The following is a 19,010-nucleotide window of genomic DNA, read 5'->3' as shown; positions in this document are numbered from 1 at the left end:
TTTAGCTCACAGGTACTTCAGAGACCTCATCTCTTTCTCCCTCCTTCTTTGTCCTTGCAAAATCAGCTCCAGCCACGGAGTTGACTTTATTTAACTTAACTGAAAGCACCCAAGTGCAGCTGGTGCAAATGCAGCAGGCTTTGCTGGAAGCCATGGGAACTCCCATGCCAATTTGCATCCTCTAAGAGGCTGGCCCAGGATGTTTTCTATTTTAATTTTTATGTCTGCACCTAGTGTTCCAGTTGGATGTATTTTAAAGTAAACAGAGTTGATAAATAAAAACTTGTGCATTTCCAAGTCATTCCAGAGCATTTCTGTTCCTCCCTTCTTGCCTCCCCCTTCCTAGTCTTTTACTGCTTGCACAAATACAACAATTAAATATTCAGCCAGCATGCCACTTTCCTCTTGCTTGGTTGATTCATCCTGAAATCTGGTTTTGGAATGCGCGTCTTCTAAAATAAGTAGTGCCAAAGCAGAGAATTTAGGTTCTTGGGTGGAAAACTCCTTACGCAGGATTTTTCACCCCAAATTAGTCATCAGTCATCAGCAACCAAGTACGTTTTATTCTGACCTTGGGCTTTGCCAGAGCCAAAATGCAGAGGCTTAACGAGAAGGATGGGAACAGTAACACCCAAACGACCAGCAGCCGGCAAATAGGCCCATGACTTCTTCTGGATCCGGCTGGTGGAAACAACAGGGGAGTGTGCCCACATTCCAGGTGAAGATGAAGGGGGGTATGGGGACAGGTCTGCCTTCCCCATCAGCAATCATGATGCTCACCTTCCCACGCCTTCTGTACCACCAGCTCCACACTATGTGTTTAGGCATTTTTCCAAATCTGTGACTTCAAGAGAATTTGCCTTAGTTTGAAGCACCAGGCTTTGATCCGGGTAGCCAAGGTCTTTATTTGTTTAAGATGGTAATTAACTGAAATTAGTAATGGAAAGATTTTTTAACTTAATGGCCCAGTAAGTGTTTGAAAAGCAGTTGGATTTTATTATTATTTTTTTAAAATATAAATCCCAATCTTTTCCCACTTTATGAAACTACTTTCTGTTCATCCTTCTCATTAAAGACCTCTGAGCTAAATGCTGGGGCTTGTGACTTGGGAAGCATATGGATTTTACAGTCCATGCAAACTAAAAGACGAAGCATTCATCTGCACGGACTGTTCCTGTTTGTTTATTGTCCCAGCAATGGGACTTCTTGGCTCAACAGGCATTGGGGCACAGGTTCCAGACTCTTGGCTGTTCAGTCTCTCACTGTGTGTCCCAGCTGCCTTAAGACCCTGGCAGGTCTAATTCTTCTCTGATGGCCACCTTCCTTCACTTAAAACAAGCTTGGGGATCGTCAGGCGCTGGTTCAATTCCAAAGTCTATTAATTGAACCTGCAGGGCTTAGTTCTCCTAACACATAAGGAGCTCAACTCTGCGAGCTCCACACAGCTGCTCTGCCTATTGCAAATGCAGAACACATGCCAGCCTTACATCTCTACATGGGAAATAAGGGACTATTCCCAACTCAGTCAGACTTAAAAAAAAACTATTTATTTATTTATTTATTTAAGAAGGTCTCATTGAGGGTGTATTTCCTGGCTATGAAGAAATTATTCCTATAATTAAATTGTGTTTGTGTCCAAACAGAGCTGTGGAAAGGGTGGGATGAGAAAGAAGCCTGCCTCAAAGACTTGCTGAATAAAGGGAGGTTTTCGCGCACCCTGACATCTGCTACCCAGAGTCCATCATCCCTGCCCATAGCCAGGGAGAGTTCTTAGTGATGGGAGCAACAGGAGGAGGGGCAGGATCTCATTGCTTAGAGTGGTCTTTTTGATGCAACATGTCCCAGCTTATACAGGAGACATCCCGAAGCCAGCAGAGAACCTCTAGAAGCTTCTTAGCTGCTTTTGCCCATTTCTCCAGAGCTTTTTGTAGCTGTGGTTCAATATTTGTTCAGACACATGGGAAAACAGAAGGAGGAAATCAGGTTTTGCACTGTATCTTCTCTGAAGCAAAGGGCTTATCCTGAGGCAGTACAGAAGAGCTTCAGGCTTCTGCTGAATGATGATTGGGCAAAACAGTTTCCTACCAGTGTTCCCATCTCTTTAAGGAATCTTTATCTTTGCTGATGAAAGCAAACACCTCCTGCCTCTGTGTCACCTTTGCATTTTCCTCCTTTGAGCAGTGGACACATCTCTTTTTGAGTTTAACTTTTTTTGGCTGGGATTTTCTTAGTCTCTGTCGTACCAGATAGTCTTCAGGCAGAGGGTGATTAAAGGGCTCAAGTTATCAACCCACATGTAGTTGTTTAATGTTGTTTGGGATCTACTCAGGGTTTTCTCCAGCCCCAACAATTACTCCCAAATGAAATGGGTCTCCCACAGGTCCTGTATCAAACCTGGCAGCCCCTAGATGCCTCAGATGTTTTGGGATGTGTCAAAGCAAAATACCAAGCCCCAAAAGTCTAGGGTTGGGTCAAGGTCAATCGTCCATTATCTTACTTGGACGTTACAACTCAATGACCACTTGCATGCTTTGCTTCACCTTCCAGTCTGCTTGGCCCCCCCAAAATGAACATTCCCATCACAAGCAATAGTTCATTGAACAAAAAAGGGGTGAGAGGAAGGCCCAGCCTTACCCCACCGCTGCTGCACGCAGGCGAGCTGCCTCCATCCGCCTCTACCCAGGTAGAACCAGATCCCACAAATGACGGGGGAAGGCAGAGAGCAGAGGGCAGCAACTACACAGAAAGCCATTTGTTTAAGAACTGGGACACACATTGACTGAAAATGTTTTGCAGCATTCACTCAGCCCTAATAGGAACTCACACATTCCTTGAAATGGGCTATTCATTATACAGCAGCTAGTAAAAAGAAGGGATTTTTTTCCCCTCCCACCCCAGCCCTTAAACATATGATTTTTAGGTCCAAGAAGCACTTTACGAAGCTTACGTGGAGAAACATCACCAAGGGCAGTGCGTATCACCATCGACTCTGTGCAGGGCACTTGCTCGGGCCTCAGTGGTCCTAATGCAAACCCGTGTTCATGGGCCCCTTGTGCCTAGGAAGCAGTGCCAAAGTCATGAGCTTTTATTAGCACTAACTTTCCATTTAGTCGGGAGGGACCTTTCCATTTGCTTCCCCGGCAGTATAGCACTGGCTCCACCTCAACATTTGCACCTTATAAAGTGTTGTCATGACCCGACTAGAGCAGTTTATACAAGGCCCTTCAAGATCCCCAGTAATGAAGAGTAAATAACCGAGGAAAGCTTTCTCTCACTTTGCAGCTTTCTTTCAGTCTCAAAAGAAATAAAACAACTTACTTAACAGCATTCTTTAATCTTTTGCACCAGTGGCCTCCTTTATAGGGTGTTATACAGAGCCAGTGTAAATCCAACCTCTGTAATGGGGTCAGTGTTTCTCAACAGGTGTTGGGTGGATACAGTGTAAGATCTATTTTTTCAATAAATGTCAAGCCAGAAAGCTTGCTGTTCATACACAGGCAACGTTAACATGTGGTTCTCTCACGCGCTCGCACTACCCTCCTCGGTACCCCTTTCCCAATCTTATTTTTTCCAGCAGCCCACCAAGGTCTCCAAGTTAATAAAGGAAAGCAATGAATGCCCATTGCCCATTCATCGGGGCAGGAGTACCAGAATGCTGACCTGTCGTGCTTTGAGCATGACAGACCCCAAAAAGATTAGAGAAATCCTTCGTGTTATGAAAAGAAATTCTTCCTCCTGCGTTCTTTCCAGGGCTACGAAGCACACTTATGGTGCAGGGAAAGCACAGCAGACAAACTAATTAATAGCGACTCACTGCATTGCCACAGGCCTCATCCTGAAGCTCTTAATTATTATTCTACTGAGGCAAAATGCTCTCTGGAGCTAGCAGAAAGCTAACCTGAATAAGGATGACATTAGTGAGCCCATGGCCATGAGGTTGCTGCCTGAACTGAGTTTGTTCACCAATGGATTTGTTTCCCCAAGGGCAGAGTTTCACATCTCCTGTGCATTAGTCCAGGAAACTGTATCATAGCAGCATTAGGAAATATGATAATTAGCTATTCAATTAGCTCCCAGAGAAGCAAGTTGTCTAAAAAAACGCAAATTTATGCTATTTTAAATGAGTCTTCTTTAAATTTGCGTTTTCATATAAATAGAAATCTTTTCATGTGTCTTCTTTGGATCAAGCTTATGTTCCTCAATTGGAACCTGCCAGGTAATTAGCAATTAGGCAGCTCCCTCGGGGCTGCTGCTCCTACCTGGTGCCAAAATCTGCTGGACTCCCCACTGCCCAAAGGTCTGCCCCTGTGAAGGATGGGTCCAGAGGGTGAAACCTTCTTTGCAGTATTTACTTGTGGTATAGTAGCCAGTGCTGCCTCCATGCTTGCTTGTCCAAATACCATATGTAAATTAATGCAAAATATTTCCTTGAGCATTCATTTGAATTTATAGGGGTGGGGGATGATCACACTTTCCAATCTTCTGGGCTAATTCAGGGAACTATTTACTTATGTACTTAACTTTAAGCATGCTCGTAAGTCCATCTCCTGTTCATCAACACATTTCAGCATCTAAATAAATCCTTGAGCACTTTGGTTTATAAGGGCTATAAGAACTGAAGTATATTGGAAAAACATTTGTGAAAAGCAATCTGTGAGGTATTATAGAAATCAGACCTTCAGTTTGAAGGTTCAGATATCCTTGTTATGCTTTTTCATTGAAAAATACAATGTGGTCTGTCAAACCTGAGCAGCAAAGTTCTAATTCCAACATTTCTGAACAAACTCGGGGTCTGATGAAGCCAAATATCTATAGAATCATAGAATAGTTAGGGTTAGAAAGGACCTTAAGATCATTTAGTTCCAAACCCCCTGCCGTGACATAGAGATTGTCATTAAACAAAGCAGGACAACAAATAAAGTCAAGGACATTGCAAGCTGATATTCCATGAGCCAGTACAAAAAAACACATTTTAAGACATATTCAATACTTGCTGTTAATTTTTAACTGGTAGCGGGCATAAAATGAGCAGTAGTATACAGCAAATATAAAAAATCTCTTTTTAAATCAGATTTGATTATAATGGTATTTTGTGGCCAGCAATCCAGTTTTGTCTGGCTGAATGTTAGCCAGTTAAAAAAGAAGAGGTTTCTCTCTGCTCTGTTTTCATCTGGTAAACCAGAAACCAACTTACTCATTATACATTCAGAAAGCAGTTTTAATAATCTGAGTGAAGTGCTGCAAACATTTATATATTCGGGTAGGAAGAATGAAACTGGTGTGATATAGGATCATGTGGGCTGGCTGGACATGAAACTTTCCTCTTTGCTTTCTTTTCTAATCCAGTTTCAATAGCCAAACTACAAAGTGAGTTGGTATCAGCCATTGTTTTTGCATTGATGTGCAGTTCCAGTGGGTTTGGATCATGTCTTTACTGTTTAGTTGACAGAGTTGCAGCACAATATAATGTAGTCCAGGGATCAATACTTTTCTAACTAGTGAAGGGAGAAAACCCACATGGGTAGGAGTACATTTAAAACACAATAAACAAAAAACTGTTCTGTGCTTCAGAAATATTTCAGTCAATGATGAAAGTGATTTATTTCTAATGAAGATACGAGAACAGAAATTTTGTGTTCAGCTGGGATTATGAGGCTACTCAGTGTGCTGCTGAGAATGATATTTTTTCTTGATGAAATCCTAGTCTTGAAGCCTGAGAAAATATAAGATTTAAAGATGCAGCACAATGGAGTTATTTTGAATTTTAATTTAAACATGGATAATTTGTTGTAATATAATAATTAATAATAATAATAATAATAATGCTCTATTAGTAGCAAAAAATTAATGGTTAGGGGAAAAGATTAAAACCAAAGAAAGAACAGAACAGATGATCTTTTCCTTGGTTTGTCCTTCCAGATACTGGATCAAGACTCCCATGTTTAGTAGCCACCAGTGAATTTATACCCCATTAATTTGTCTAATCTTTTCCTGAATACATTCTTTTGGCATCCATGACATTCTGTGGCAGAAATGCTGAATAAATATGATCTCTGGATATTTGTTCAGATTTTGCAAGCATAAACCAAATAGTAACATAGGATTAAATCATGATTGTGCAACCTCAGCCCTCATGTATCTCAGTGGGAGTTTCAGCTGCTCAGTTTCATTTGCAGTTTGGCATTTCTGTTGGACAGGAGTTTCATGTTCCTCTGCATCTTGTTCAGCACTGTGTGAGCTAGGTGGTTTCAGTACAGAATTTGGACAACAGCACATTATTATCCCAGGGGCATATTTGTCAAAAAAAAAAAAAAGGGGAAAAAAAGTTGTTTTCCTAAAAATTACTCATGCATTTACAAACCTTCACCACAAAAGCAAAATTATGAAAAAATTGAAGTGTGAAAATGGAAAAATTACTAAGAAAGCCCACATTTCAGTTTTCTTTGGAAAGATTGCAGAAACCTTGCGAGTTTCTAATCAGAAATGAAGGCAACCAAAGCAGACACATTTTGGAAAAAGTCACTGAATTAAAACCTTAAAACCTCTAATTTCTGGTTAAATAATGATTTGGAAAAATATTTTCAGGCAATCCAAGTAATGAGTAACTTTCATTTCTTTACTTCCTTGCTGAGATCAAACCCTTAGACAATATCATAGAAGTTTTTTTCAAGCAAGGAAGTTGTTCCTGCTTTCAGGCAGTGGGACAGCCTTTCGTGTAAGTGCAATAGCACCTCTGAAGTCAATAACTATAGATCTTAGTCTTGCTAAATACACGTGTGTGACATATTTACAGTAATTTTGCTTATTCTCTACACATAGGGATTTAAGTTACTGTGGATGTAAATATCCATTTCATGTAAAAGCTATACAGTGCTAGTATTGTTAGTGTTCGTCAGTGAGCTCCTGAGGCAGAGATAGCTTTATCTTATTAATTTCATAACACCTCAGTTCATTTCCTTGTAGTAATTTGGTCCGTTATTTAAGGTATGTCATCTATCATCACGGCATATGTGATATCAATCTCAAATTAGTTCTGTATCTTCTAATTCTAATAAAATTGTTCACATTTCAGGGTTTGAATAAAAATCTGAAATATTATTGTATAGTATAATACTACAAGGAATTTTTTCAATGTGTGAGGCTTTAACTGCCAGATACACACGAAAGGGCAAACATTGCTACCAATGGCAAGACCTGGTTATCCTGGGATGTAATTCCCAGTAGACACCTTTAGCAGAAAACCACAAAAGTAAATACATTTTAAGCCACGTTTTTGGCACTTAAAGTTGATTTTCTGGAAGAGAAGATTAAGAACCAGAATAAAACTTCAGCCACTGTGAACTGACTCAAAGAAAGAGAGGGAATAAAATGAGGTCTGCCTCAGCTAGGAGGTCTGTCTGCTTGCTTGATTTTATGTCAGAGTGTTCTCTGATTATTAAATGCTCTGATTAGGACAGTCTGCTCCAAACAAGCTTTTGCTGACTTGTACTCACGGGGTGTTTGAATATTCTGTACAACAGAACTGGAAAACTGATGTGGGACTCACATTGTGAATAAGAGCGGAAAAACGTGAAGGGTCCAGAGCTAACTGGCTCACTTCATAGGGTCTGTTAGGGATAAGAATGGAAAAAGAGATGAATCTGCAAAGGAAGCTGAGTTTTAGAGGTCAGAAAGCATAGGGGTAAAGTGAGAATTGCCAAAAGTCAAGCTGAGTTAGACCTTGCAAAGGATATTAAAATAAACAACAGAAGTTCTTTAACCAGAAGAATAAAAAGAGAACCAGAAACGAAGACGTGGGTTTGCTATGCACTATGAACAGCATTGAGATTAAAAGAAACTGAGTATAATTCCCAAAATTAAATGAAAGCATTGCATGTGTTTTCAGTAAGGAAAGTGTATAAAATACAGGATAAAGGATGGATGGTTCATGAGTGGCTGGGAAATAGAAGTTACCACATCTGAGGTAGAAAGAAAACACAGAGGACTCAAGATGTAGAAATCAGTATACAGAGAGGGAAAAAAAATCCCTAAGAACTGTGGAAAAACTCAGTCCTGTAGCCAGGATAGAAATAGATATAACCAACTGGGGTGACCTGGAGCAACTATAGATGCCTGCAGCTGTCCTCTGTAATCCGCAGAGCTTTAGGAAAGACAAGAATGGGAGTGATTACAGACATCAAGGTAAAGATAACAAACAAAACGTGATGTGAGTTTACCTGAGGTGATTCTAACATTGAGTCTTTCCCTGATCTTTTTTGCATTCCCTAAGCAGAGCTAAAAGAAGCATTTAGTGCTTCAGGGGAAGTTTCTTCTTAAAGTGAAGAAGATAGGAGCTTGAGCCATATTGTAACCCAGTGAGAAACCTGCTAAACAGGAGCTGATCACATTGTCCGGGATGGTGGGATGGTGGGACATTATAGGCAGTTCCCAAAGATCCATCCTGAGACCAACTTTAAGTGATGTTCTCAGGTACCATAGTACCGAAGTTCAGACAAGATTAGTCAAAGAAGCAAAACTGAGCCTGAAGACCTAATAATTTCAAAAGAGGATCAGCATAGTACCTACAAAGAACTGAAGGACCCTGAAGGTTGAGTAATATAAAAGACGTAAGTGTGAAGTCGAGTAATGAGAGTGAGAATTTCTGCACATCAGAATCCATTCTGTTCTGTTCTATTCTGTTCTTACTTGTGGGAAAAGATAGAGGAAAAGACAGACCTGACATATATATTCATTCTCAGTAAGACTACCAGCTGCTAGTGTGACTTGATCTTGAAAGACAGGTGAAACACTAATGAACATATTGTGATGGTGAAAGGTACTGGTCCTCACCCGGAATACCGTGTGCTTTTAGTTCTCTGATCTGAACCTGAATGAATCAGTGGGAAAGGTATGAGGATGTTCAGTTGAATAGGGACCTTGCTCTCTTTAGCCTTGCAAAGCAGAGACAGAGCAGGAACACAGCTGGCCCCTGAGACTGCATCCAGGGAAACATGCTGGCGAGGAGGGAGAACTCTCTGGATAAAGAACAATATTGGCATACACAACACATACTGTCCAGAAAGGCATTTATGGGTAGAGAGGGAACATAAATGGTCTGAAAATGTCTAGTTTGCTGAATTTGGTGGTCTTTTCAAACCAAGTCATTTCAATTGGCAGCAAGAAGCTCTGGAACAAACTTCCTGCAAAAGTAGCAGAGTAAGGAGCAAAGTAATCAAAAAGAGGAAACAGACCCCAGAAGTTCTTTGCAGTTCCTTATTTCTGAACCAGTGATTTGAGGCTTTGTCCAGAGCTTATTAAATTCTGCAGAATTCTCCATCAACGCCAGCATTTAATACCTGTCCATATAGCAGCCATCGGGGATCAGGAGGTTCTAAATATAGGTGTTAAATAGTCCTGTGCTCTGTTACGCTGGGTTTCCATTCCACTTGAAAATCCTGAAACCCTCTCCTTCCCTCACAACCCTACTTTTCAAACACTTTTAACAGAGAATCAGGACTAAGCCATAAACTCATTTTCATGGTTTCTAGGCCAGTTGGCATAAATCATTGCCACCAAGCAGCTGACCAAAAGAAGCATGTATTTAACGGATAATTTTTGTGAGAGACAGCGATAGTTACAGTTTTTACAGAGCCACATAATTTTAGCCTATAACAAATACTACAAGGAAGGCTTTATCCTATTTAGCCTTGAGTCATCGATCAAGAGCTTATTTTTACTGTGTTTTTCACTGTTTTCTCCCCTTTCTAATGTCATCACTGACATTCAAAAAAGTTTGTAGAGCACTGACATGTGGAATAATACAGAGAAGATCAGTTTATAAACGCAGGAAAAATTCTTTTCCCATTCATATTTTCAAATAAAACAGTTTACTCTTACCAAGTTTGCTTTTGGGCTTTCCCAATTTAGATTTTATCAACAGCCCCTTTCAGTGTTTCAAAATTCGTCTTCTAAGTACTTTTTAATTGATATAAAATCTTTTAAAATCAGGTGAACTATGAATAAGATCTGACAAATATAGGTTTAATTGATCTTTCATTGCAAGCTCTGTGCAAGTCAGGATACAGGATAGTCACTTCCTGACCTCAAAAAGCAATGAAACACTGTCCCAACATGCATAGACTTAAATGCTCAGATATAATGAATTGCAGTCTGATATTAAATCTGCACAATTTCCCAAGCTCCAGATACGCTGACCCAATCACATGACCAATAAATAAAAAAGCAAAAACCCAACAAGGATTTCTCAAGAGAAAGAATCTCTGTGCTATTTTAACTGTGCAGACAGGGTACAAGGTACCTCTTCATGATTAAAAGCTGTAATTCATTCTTTCAGCCTAGACTCTGACCGACACAATACACCAGATTCCATCCAGAGCCTAAATTCATAAAATTTAAGACCAACAGGGACCATTAGATCATCCAGCAAAAAACCCAGACTCTTGCATTTCACCCTGTTACTCCAATATTGAGCCCTAAAGCAAGTGCTTAGTTAAGTCATATCTATGCTCAGGGTATCCTGTCCCTGATATAAGACCATGGAGTTCATTAGTTCAGGAGATAAAACCACCCTTTGGACTCGAATCTCTTAGGCTGAAAGCTTTCTGGTTTATGGGATGACAGCTTTAACAAGCAAAACGAGCCATCAGCTCAGAGGTAACTGATGGGAAGTGGTGGCGAGCTGCCTGCACAAGCCCACAAATGCCAACCCCTGAGCCAACCCATAGCTAGGGAACCCCAAGAGTGTCCTGATCTTTATCTCTGCCTGTGAATTGAGAGTGCTTAATGCAACACATGAAAATGAGAACTCCATACAACAGGATGAAGGCTGCTTGTTCAATGATCGCAATTTAGGGAACATACCTCGCATTCTGCAAAGGCAAGGGACATCATTAACGTGTTTTTTTTTTTTCCCTCAAAAAATATCTGTAATTAAGAATATCATTCAACTTTCTGTTTTAAAACAGTGTGTTCTCATGAGAGCTCCACAGGTTGTTTGAAATCTGGGCCTCTTCCCAGTATTTTTCAGCCAGTTTCCTGAGCTTGCTGACAGAGCTGTCTGGACGGCCACTGGCTCGCATTCCTTGCAGTCTCTACTCCAAGCCAGCTTCTTTGGGCCCAATTTCAACAAATACAGACGGACCACCACAATCCAGAGCTCAATGTGGGACTGGCACCACATGCCTTTGAGATATTAAACATAAATCAGCTGCGGTGAGCAGAGACAGATGTGGGCGTTAAGAGAACTGCCAGCTCTATACGCTAAATATGGAGTTTTGCATTGGGAATGCCAAAGATCGCAGGTCTTTCTTTAATGCAAATTCATCTGGAGGAGCAAGAACAGCAGCCAATTAAGCAACTTTCAATAGAAAACAGGCACTTTCTATTGAATTTGCAGCTGGGAGGCCTAGGTTTGAAGTCAAGACAGGGGACAACATTGCAATGTTGAGTTGCTTTGCTTGGGACCCAGGAGACAGAAGTCAGTTTTGTGTTACAAGAGCTCATGATGGGAAATCATCACTGCTGGGGACCCTGGTAGTCCTCGAAGGGTTTCCATACCTCTGTCCTCTGAACTGGGAGAATAATTACTCCTATGAGCTCTTGGAGGAGGCACAAATGCAAACCTGTTTCCCAGAATCCTGACTGGGTAGCATGAGTACCATTTAAGACTAAGAGGAACATAGAGCACAGCATCAACTTGATCATTTCTGGAGGTTTCACTGGTACAGGGAGCAACCCTGATTCCCAGTGGAAACCACAGTGTGTCACACTGTGGGCAGCTGAGCCTTTTAAGCACACGCTGTTGATTATCCATCCTCATCACAAAAGCCTGCAGGAGTCAAAGGCAAATATAGCCTTGTGGTTTAGGTCAAGCTGGTATTCTTGACATGCCATTGATTTAACTTCTAAAGCACTGGTGAATTTGTGATCTTTATTTTCAGGTGTGTCTTGTTTACATCTCACCCTTGCACATCTGTGAGCACCAAGAGTTCAGGCTGGGCTATGCCATTAAATATACCACTCCTGGTGAGTCTCCCAGTAAAATGATGCAAAACTGCTGTAATAAATTGTGCTCAAATATAGTGCAGAACCAATATATATATTTAATTTAATTTTAATTATATTTAATTTAGTTCATTTATTTATTTATTTAGTTCATTTATTGACAGTGGCAGCAATGCAAAAAAAGTCATCTGTGAACACACTGAATGTCTCATTTGTAAGTATTTATGCAAGTGAATAACTTCTATGCCTCTGACCCACTGAGGCTGCAGATTTCTGGCATTAGAGAAATGTAAATGAAAGAGGTTTAAGTTTACCAGCAGGACTCGGTCTAAGATGCTGCCCGTGTTGATAAGGCTGTGAGATGGATTTTGGTTCCAAGATACTCCAGCTGTGCTGGCTGGTCTCTGTTTGATATCTCACCTGCCAGCTTCATCCTGTTTTAAAGAATGTTAGATGACAAAAGAAGATTAGAAATTGCTTTCATTTACAGAGCCATAGCTAAAGCAAGGCAACATTATGCTTAGACAGAAAGTGAAGCACTGTATGTTTTATTCAGGAATCAAGATTTTCCACAGGGTTTTATGTGGGAAGTTTACCTTGATTACAAACCAGAAATATCTTGTTAGAAATCATGAACCAAAAAGGAGTAGAGCTGCCAGTAGCTGGCAGATTACAGGGGCGGACTCTCATGTTAGCATCTTATTGCCATTACATCAGGTGGCTTATAAACACAAGAAATGCTGACACACTCTCCTGAGTGCCATTGCAGGCTGATAGCACTCCTCAATCAGATCTCACTTGCTGGATTTTGCCTTGTAGCAGAGTATCATTATTGCAAAAGAGGTTGCAGTGTGTTAAGTTGACAGGGGTTTAGAAGAGATCTGTCCGCATTTGTAGGATGGAGAAAAGTCTTGCCTCATGGCAAACACTGCTGGTGTCTGGTGTCAGATTTATTGAGAAAGTATTGCTGCCAGTGTCAGCTCAAATCTTTGTCAATGCAAAAGCTGACTGACACCAGTGCCAGTTGCTGACAGGGATGGAAAGCTGCGACATGAATTATTCAACAGGGGGGTGAATATACATCCACCTTTTAATAAGATGGCAAGGTCATGGGATGGCAACCCTGTCCTTTGGGTTTCTGAAGCTTCACTTCTCCCTGTGGGTGCCTCAGCAGGAAGCAACCAAGTTCCCTTCAGGCTCAGTTACTGAGCATCAGAACTCATCTCTGAAAACTGTTCATCCTCATTACAGACTTTCCAAATTCTCTGTCACATTTCTACATTACAGCAGAGAACTCAAGGAGAAAGAACTCCCGTGAAATGCATTTTCTCACATAGACAGATACATTAAAATTCTTCAGGCTTGAAGATGTCTTCATTTCTAAAAGGGATTCTACTACTTCCTCACCCCATTTTCTCTCACCTCCAGAAGAATTTATCTGAAATATCCAAAATGAAGAATAGGAAGTACCCTGCAGAGTATTAAAAAGGAGGTGCATTTAGAACCCCCGTCTGTAATTATTCTAACACCTGCACAGTTCTGCAGCTAATGTCTGTGACTCCCCCCTAGCAGTAATAAGGTTTCTTGAGGTCTCAGCAAATGAGTAAGAAAACATCAGGGCCTTGACTTTAATATCTCTTAGCAAAATGCTTCTTCTTTTTTGTTTTTCAAAGAAGACAGCAACAGAGATGTCTGTCCTCAGGAGACTCAGCAGACTTGGTATATAGGATACATGCTGCTGTCTGGGAGGGTATTGCTATAGATTAGGGTGTTTCTGAGCTGGCAGGCAGAATAAAAGCCACAATCTTAAAGCATGCCAATATTTCCCTTTTTTGATATTGGGCTTATTTTAGATATTCAATTTAATATGGTTTTTATGATGCAGAATTACTATGGTGAACAAAACTTGCTTTCCAATATCACTGCAAGCTTCACACACATCCATTTAATAGAAGCCAAATTTTATAGCCAAACACTAAAAAATAGCAGGACAGGATGTTGCCAGGGTTCATTACAAAAGGCGAGCCTATCAGCAGTATTTCTGAGGAAATAAATGTTTCCAGTAATTTTGTTTGCTGAGAGGCACCACTTTGCACTCTTGGCAAGTTAGGAATTAAAAAAAAAGCAAATAACTTTTTAATTAGAAAAGATGAAAGAGTGCAAGTGGCAGCTCCCTCTTTCATTTCAATATTAGGAGAGTAGCAACTTTAATTATCCCTGATGTAGCCTTGGTATTGCTGCAGCCAGACTCTCAGCAACAGAGTCTCCATCTCCTCCCATGAGCACAGTTATCCTCCTTTAACTTTTAGCATGTTCTCTGAACTGAAATTTCCCTCCAATAGCATATGTGTGAGACAGAAGGAAGATAAGAATCATAATATATCTGTCTGATTTCTTTCCTTACAGTGAAGATAAAGAGATACAGCTGAATTTTTTCCTCATTCCCCTAGCAGCTAAAAAGGTCTTGAAAAGAAAAAAATCCACTTTAAAGAGGTTTTTGGTTGTTAAGAGTATTGCTGCAGCGTTGTTGAAGCTGGGAAGAAAGACAAAATATCTCCACAGAATTAAAATAAGAAAAATGAAGTTTCTGAAGTTTTAGTTTTCCCCACTAGGACCATAAAAAATAAAGCTACTTCCTCCGAGAGAGAAAACAGAAGCAATTTCCTTTGTCAGAAAGAAAGAAAAGGAGAGTAGATCTGTTACCTGCTTCCTGACAGCTACTTATCAGCTAAGCCTGGAAAAGGTACCTACCACTAGCTTAAGGGCAGTCTCAGACAAAACCCCACAGAATTAGATAAGGTAACCCTGTGAGAGCACGACTTCACCACAGCTTGTTTGTGCAGAGGCTGCAAAGGAGGGAATTGAGCAAATCTATTAAAACCTTGTTAAGATTTAGGCAGCTGAAAGTTATGGAGAGATCTCAAAAAGTTGAAGCCCTGTTTTCTTCTTCTTTTTCCTGTATTCATTAATGCAGCTGGTAATGGACTGTCCTCCCCTTTCTCCCACCTAATGGACATGCAGGTGTGAGACTGACACAGGGGCAACCCTTCCACAAATAAAAGTTTCTGACCATGCCCTCGTTAAAAATAAAGTTATTGTGCTGGAGAATGACCGGGTTATTATGGTTTTGCCATGGTAGAAATGAAAAACAAGAGAAGGAAAGGAAAAAAAGATAGATAATCCTATAAAGTTATGCCACTTAGTTAAATAAGGATGCTGATGTGCTTATCCACTGCCTCACCACTGATAATCTGATGATAAGATTTAAGGGGTGTTGGAATTAGGGAGGAATTAGCAATAGATTTTGCTAAATTGATAACTTCTTCCTGCTGTATTTCTCCTCATGGGAGAATTTCAAATATTATGATTATTTTAAAGCAATTTAGGAATTAAGTGCAAGTATTGCAGGGTTTTGGTCACATGATGGATCTTAGAAGATAAGTGTCCCATGTAACTTAGCCATACTTTTAGAAAGCCTTTCCTACAACAGAGCTACCATGAGTCTCATAAATCCCAAAAGTAGTACCTTTCTCTGTCAGTAAAAGCTGAACCGTGTACTATCTTGCTCTCTGTTACAGTGCAATTAAATATAATAAGTATACTACCTATAATATATACATATGTGTATGATGTGTAACATTAATAATATAAAATAAGTGTTTTGAATGGGCTCTCTTCTCCCCACTGATGGATTCATATCTATTAGCTGCAAAGCTATGTAGAAAAGATGAGGAATACTGTTCCCTACTTTAATCTGGGGTTTGTTCCTCTGCTTTGTACCATTTCAACACTGTTGGATAGTTTGGCTGTATTATTTCAGATCAAGTCATAAAGCATTTTGAATTAAAAAGGCTAAGGAGTGTTTTATATTAGCTCAATTTAGAAGCATTTTGGTGTGCCAAGAGATTATGATATGCCAAAAAGTTATAAACATTCAGTACATAAAACAAAATCTATGGTGATGCTGCTAAAAGTCAGGTTAAATATAGGAACCAGTTTGCTAGGAAAAATGAATGCAATTTTTTTGACTGGTCTATATAGAGACACAGGTGCTAACACAGAGATTTGTTATGCCAAATAAAAATAGAAGCCAGTTTTGGGGGGTTAATAAGGTCTCATAATTTGAAGTCCCCATTAGGGATTTAACCATTGCGCTTTGTTTCAACATTGAGCCAGTGCAACTGAACTGCTAACAACTGCTGAAGAAAAACTTAGTGAATCTCAGGGGTAATTTGTAAGGTCTGAATCTTAGATCAATATTAATTCTCAGACACTTCATTATCACCAGTTTGGAGGACAAACCTCTCTTCTTTTTTTTTTTTTGTTTAATTAATTTGTTTTAATTAATTATCTCCTTTAATTCTGTAAAAATCAACACCACAAAACCAGCTCTTCCTTTACCTGTGCTCGATGGGCCTCTCAGCTTGTAAATCAATGCTCCTTGAGCTCTCAGTTTTACCCTTTCCAGGTTTTAACCCTCTTGCATTTATAAAGGACACTCTCCTTGAATGAGATTCATTGATTTCTGGAGTTTGTTTCCCTCTCCAGTGTTTTCAGCTGCTGCTGGTTTTACTAGTGGGTATAATGGATGTTAAATTTACCATGAGCACGATATTTCCAGTTTGAGCTGCCTTTGATTAACTGGCACTCTAGTAATTCAAAATGCTCGTGGCTGTTGCACCTAGCAGACCTTTGGCAGCTTGTGTTGGCTGCCCATTTTTCTTGGGAGCATTCATGGGGAAAGGAATTTTATGTTCACTAAAGCCCCCGATGGCGAAAAATAAAACACAGCTCAACACAAACCCCCCGAGAGGTCAAGAGGGCAGCAAGAAAAGTCCTGACATGGTCGTCCTTCAGAAAGATCTCTGTGCAAGTTGTAAATAAGTGCTCTGTTTCTCTGCATCTCTGAACCTCACGATTCACAGACTGCTCGGAAATTGGGTAAGTGGGGTTTTTTTGGTTGGGTGTTTTTTTTGTTGTTGTTGTTGGGTTTAGGTTTTTTTTACACAAACTTCAGTAACCACTTTTAAATGTATGGTTGGAAAATCTGGCTTGCGCAGCAGACCTCACAGTCATTCTCCCAGTGAAATTCAATCTTCTTGGTTTATTTCATTTTACCTAAGACACTGAAGGAGTGAAGGAAAAATGGTTTTGGAGTAGATAAATCTCTTTCCATCCATGTCTATGGTTTCTTTGCAGAAAATCTTGGGGTTTTCTTTTCTTTTTTTCTTTCAGCTGTAATTCAGATTGTCTGGTTTCCACTCTCTATTTCCCACTGCATACAAGGCAAAAGCTCCTTCGCAAGGAGCTGGCCGCTGGATGTGTGATTTCCTACGGCCGTGACTGGGTGTCTTTGCTTGCTGTATTTGATAAGTGATCCAGACAGCCAGGAACGATTTACTGCAAGTCTCCATTTGCCCTTGTGCTAGGATTACAATCTGGGAGGTTTTTCAGCAAGCATTCTCAGCCCCCATTTTTAATCAGTCTTTCACCCGGATGGCCAAGAAAAAGTTGTAAAATCAGAAGGAACGCTGGCATCTGTTCTGTGACTCAGAACAGAGCAGAGGTTGTCTCCCATTTTCTGCAAACTCCAATTTTTTTTGTTGACCACACACAAATGGTTCTAATCAGCTTCCAAAAGGCTCTTGCAAGCATTTTAAGATGTTTGTTCTTTGCATTCTTCTCTACATCCCCCTTTCTTTTCTCATTTGAAGGGGAAGAGGATGTTGAAAAAATGGATGATTTTTTTCTTCCTTTTTTTTTTTTGTTTTTTTCTGAGCAATTTTGGTTTTCCATTAGCTGAAGACTTCTATTGAAGGGTGTTGTGCAATGAAAGCGTAAAGGATATGGAAACCTCTTTATTATGCTTGGAATGTCAGTTCGGACATTTGTTTTAGTTGGACCATGCAAAACACGGTCATGGCAAGAACAAGCCAGCAGTTTGCTTCTTTAATGACCCTTCCTCCACTAATGGGGCTCAGGCTGTCAAGCATTGATGCATGTTCCTCGATCGCAGGTGAAATCAGGTGCTTGCCCATCTGGGGCCAGCTGGGAGCTGACAATGCCCTTGTCAGTCAGCTACCCAAGAAGCATGATTGTTGATGCCTCTTCAAATGAAGCATCCTTCAATCATGCCACCAGAGGAAGCAGTTTAAGACCTTTTTCTCCTCTAATGGCATTGAGCTGTTGGACATGGAGAGAAAAGTTGAAAGGTCCTCCGGAAGGAGAAAAAGAAAGACGGTTGTTGGCATGAGAACTGTTGTGACTCCAAGTACTGAAAGAACACAAAGCTTGATGAGAAATAGCAAGGAAAAGAAGAGGATATAATGCCCAGCAACTGAGCACATATATATCTCTTCCAAAAGATTTTTTTCTCTGCTATAATGTTGACAGTGAAATATACTCCTTTATATAAACAAAAATAACCCCCAAAAAATGAGCCTTTGGCATAGGCCAGTAAAATCACACATTCCGAACAGGGCCAGGCCAAGATGGAAAATTACTCAGCCTATTTTTCCTAAATTCTACCATATTTCTCCACTCTCCTTTTTCCTTTTTTTTTTTTGTTTCTTTCTCCCTAGCTTGAGCATGTATACAAGATGCTCAGATTTTGCAGGTATGTTTCATGTTGTGCGAAGCCACAGTGAAGTTCAATGGGACTTGTTTTGGCTTGAGGACCATAGATTTTAGGTGACAAACACCTCTGGAGAAAGGATTCATCATCCCTTAGTGGCCTGGGAAGGATTTCCACAGATGGCCCTCATGGATATCACAGCCTCCATGCCAAAGTTCTTGGTTTCCTGAAGTAATTTTCTGTGGAAAGATCCTTGGTTGCAGCAGGCTTTCGATTAGATCTTACACATGAGCTTCTACAGAAGCTGATAAATTTCAGTCAATTCATACAATTGATCAAAAGGTGTCCTCTGTTGATCAGCTTTAACAAACCTATCTGACAGATTTCTTCCCTTCACACAGTTTTTTTCCATCTTAGATGTGACTTGGGATGA

Source organism: Pezoporus flaviventris, unplaced genomic scaffold, assembly GCF_033815535.1.
Source record: "Pezoporus flaviventris isolate CSIRO_AGI_PZ_B2104156 unplaced genomic scaffold, CSIRO_AGI_Pfla_v1 ptg000082l, whole genome shotgun sequence".
NCBI classification, from domain to species: domain Eukaryota; kingdom Metazoa; phylum Chordata; class Aves; order Psittaciformes; family Psittacidae; genus Pezoporus; species Pezoporus flaviventris.
The sequence above is the reverse complement of the archived record's forward strand: the minus strand, read 5'-3'. Positions refer to the sequence as shown.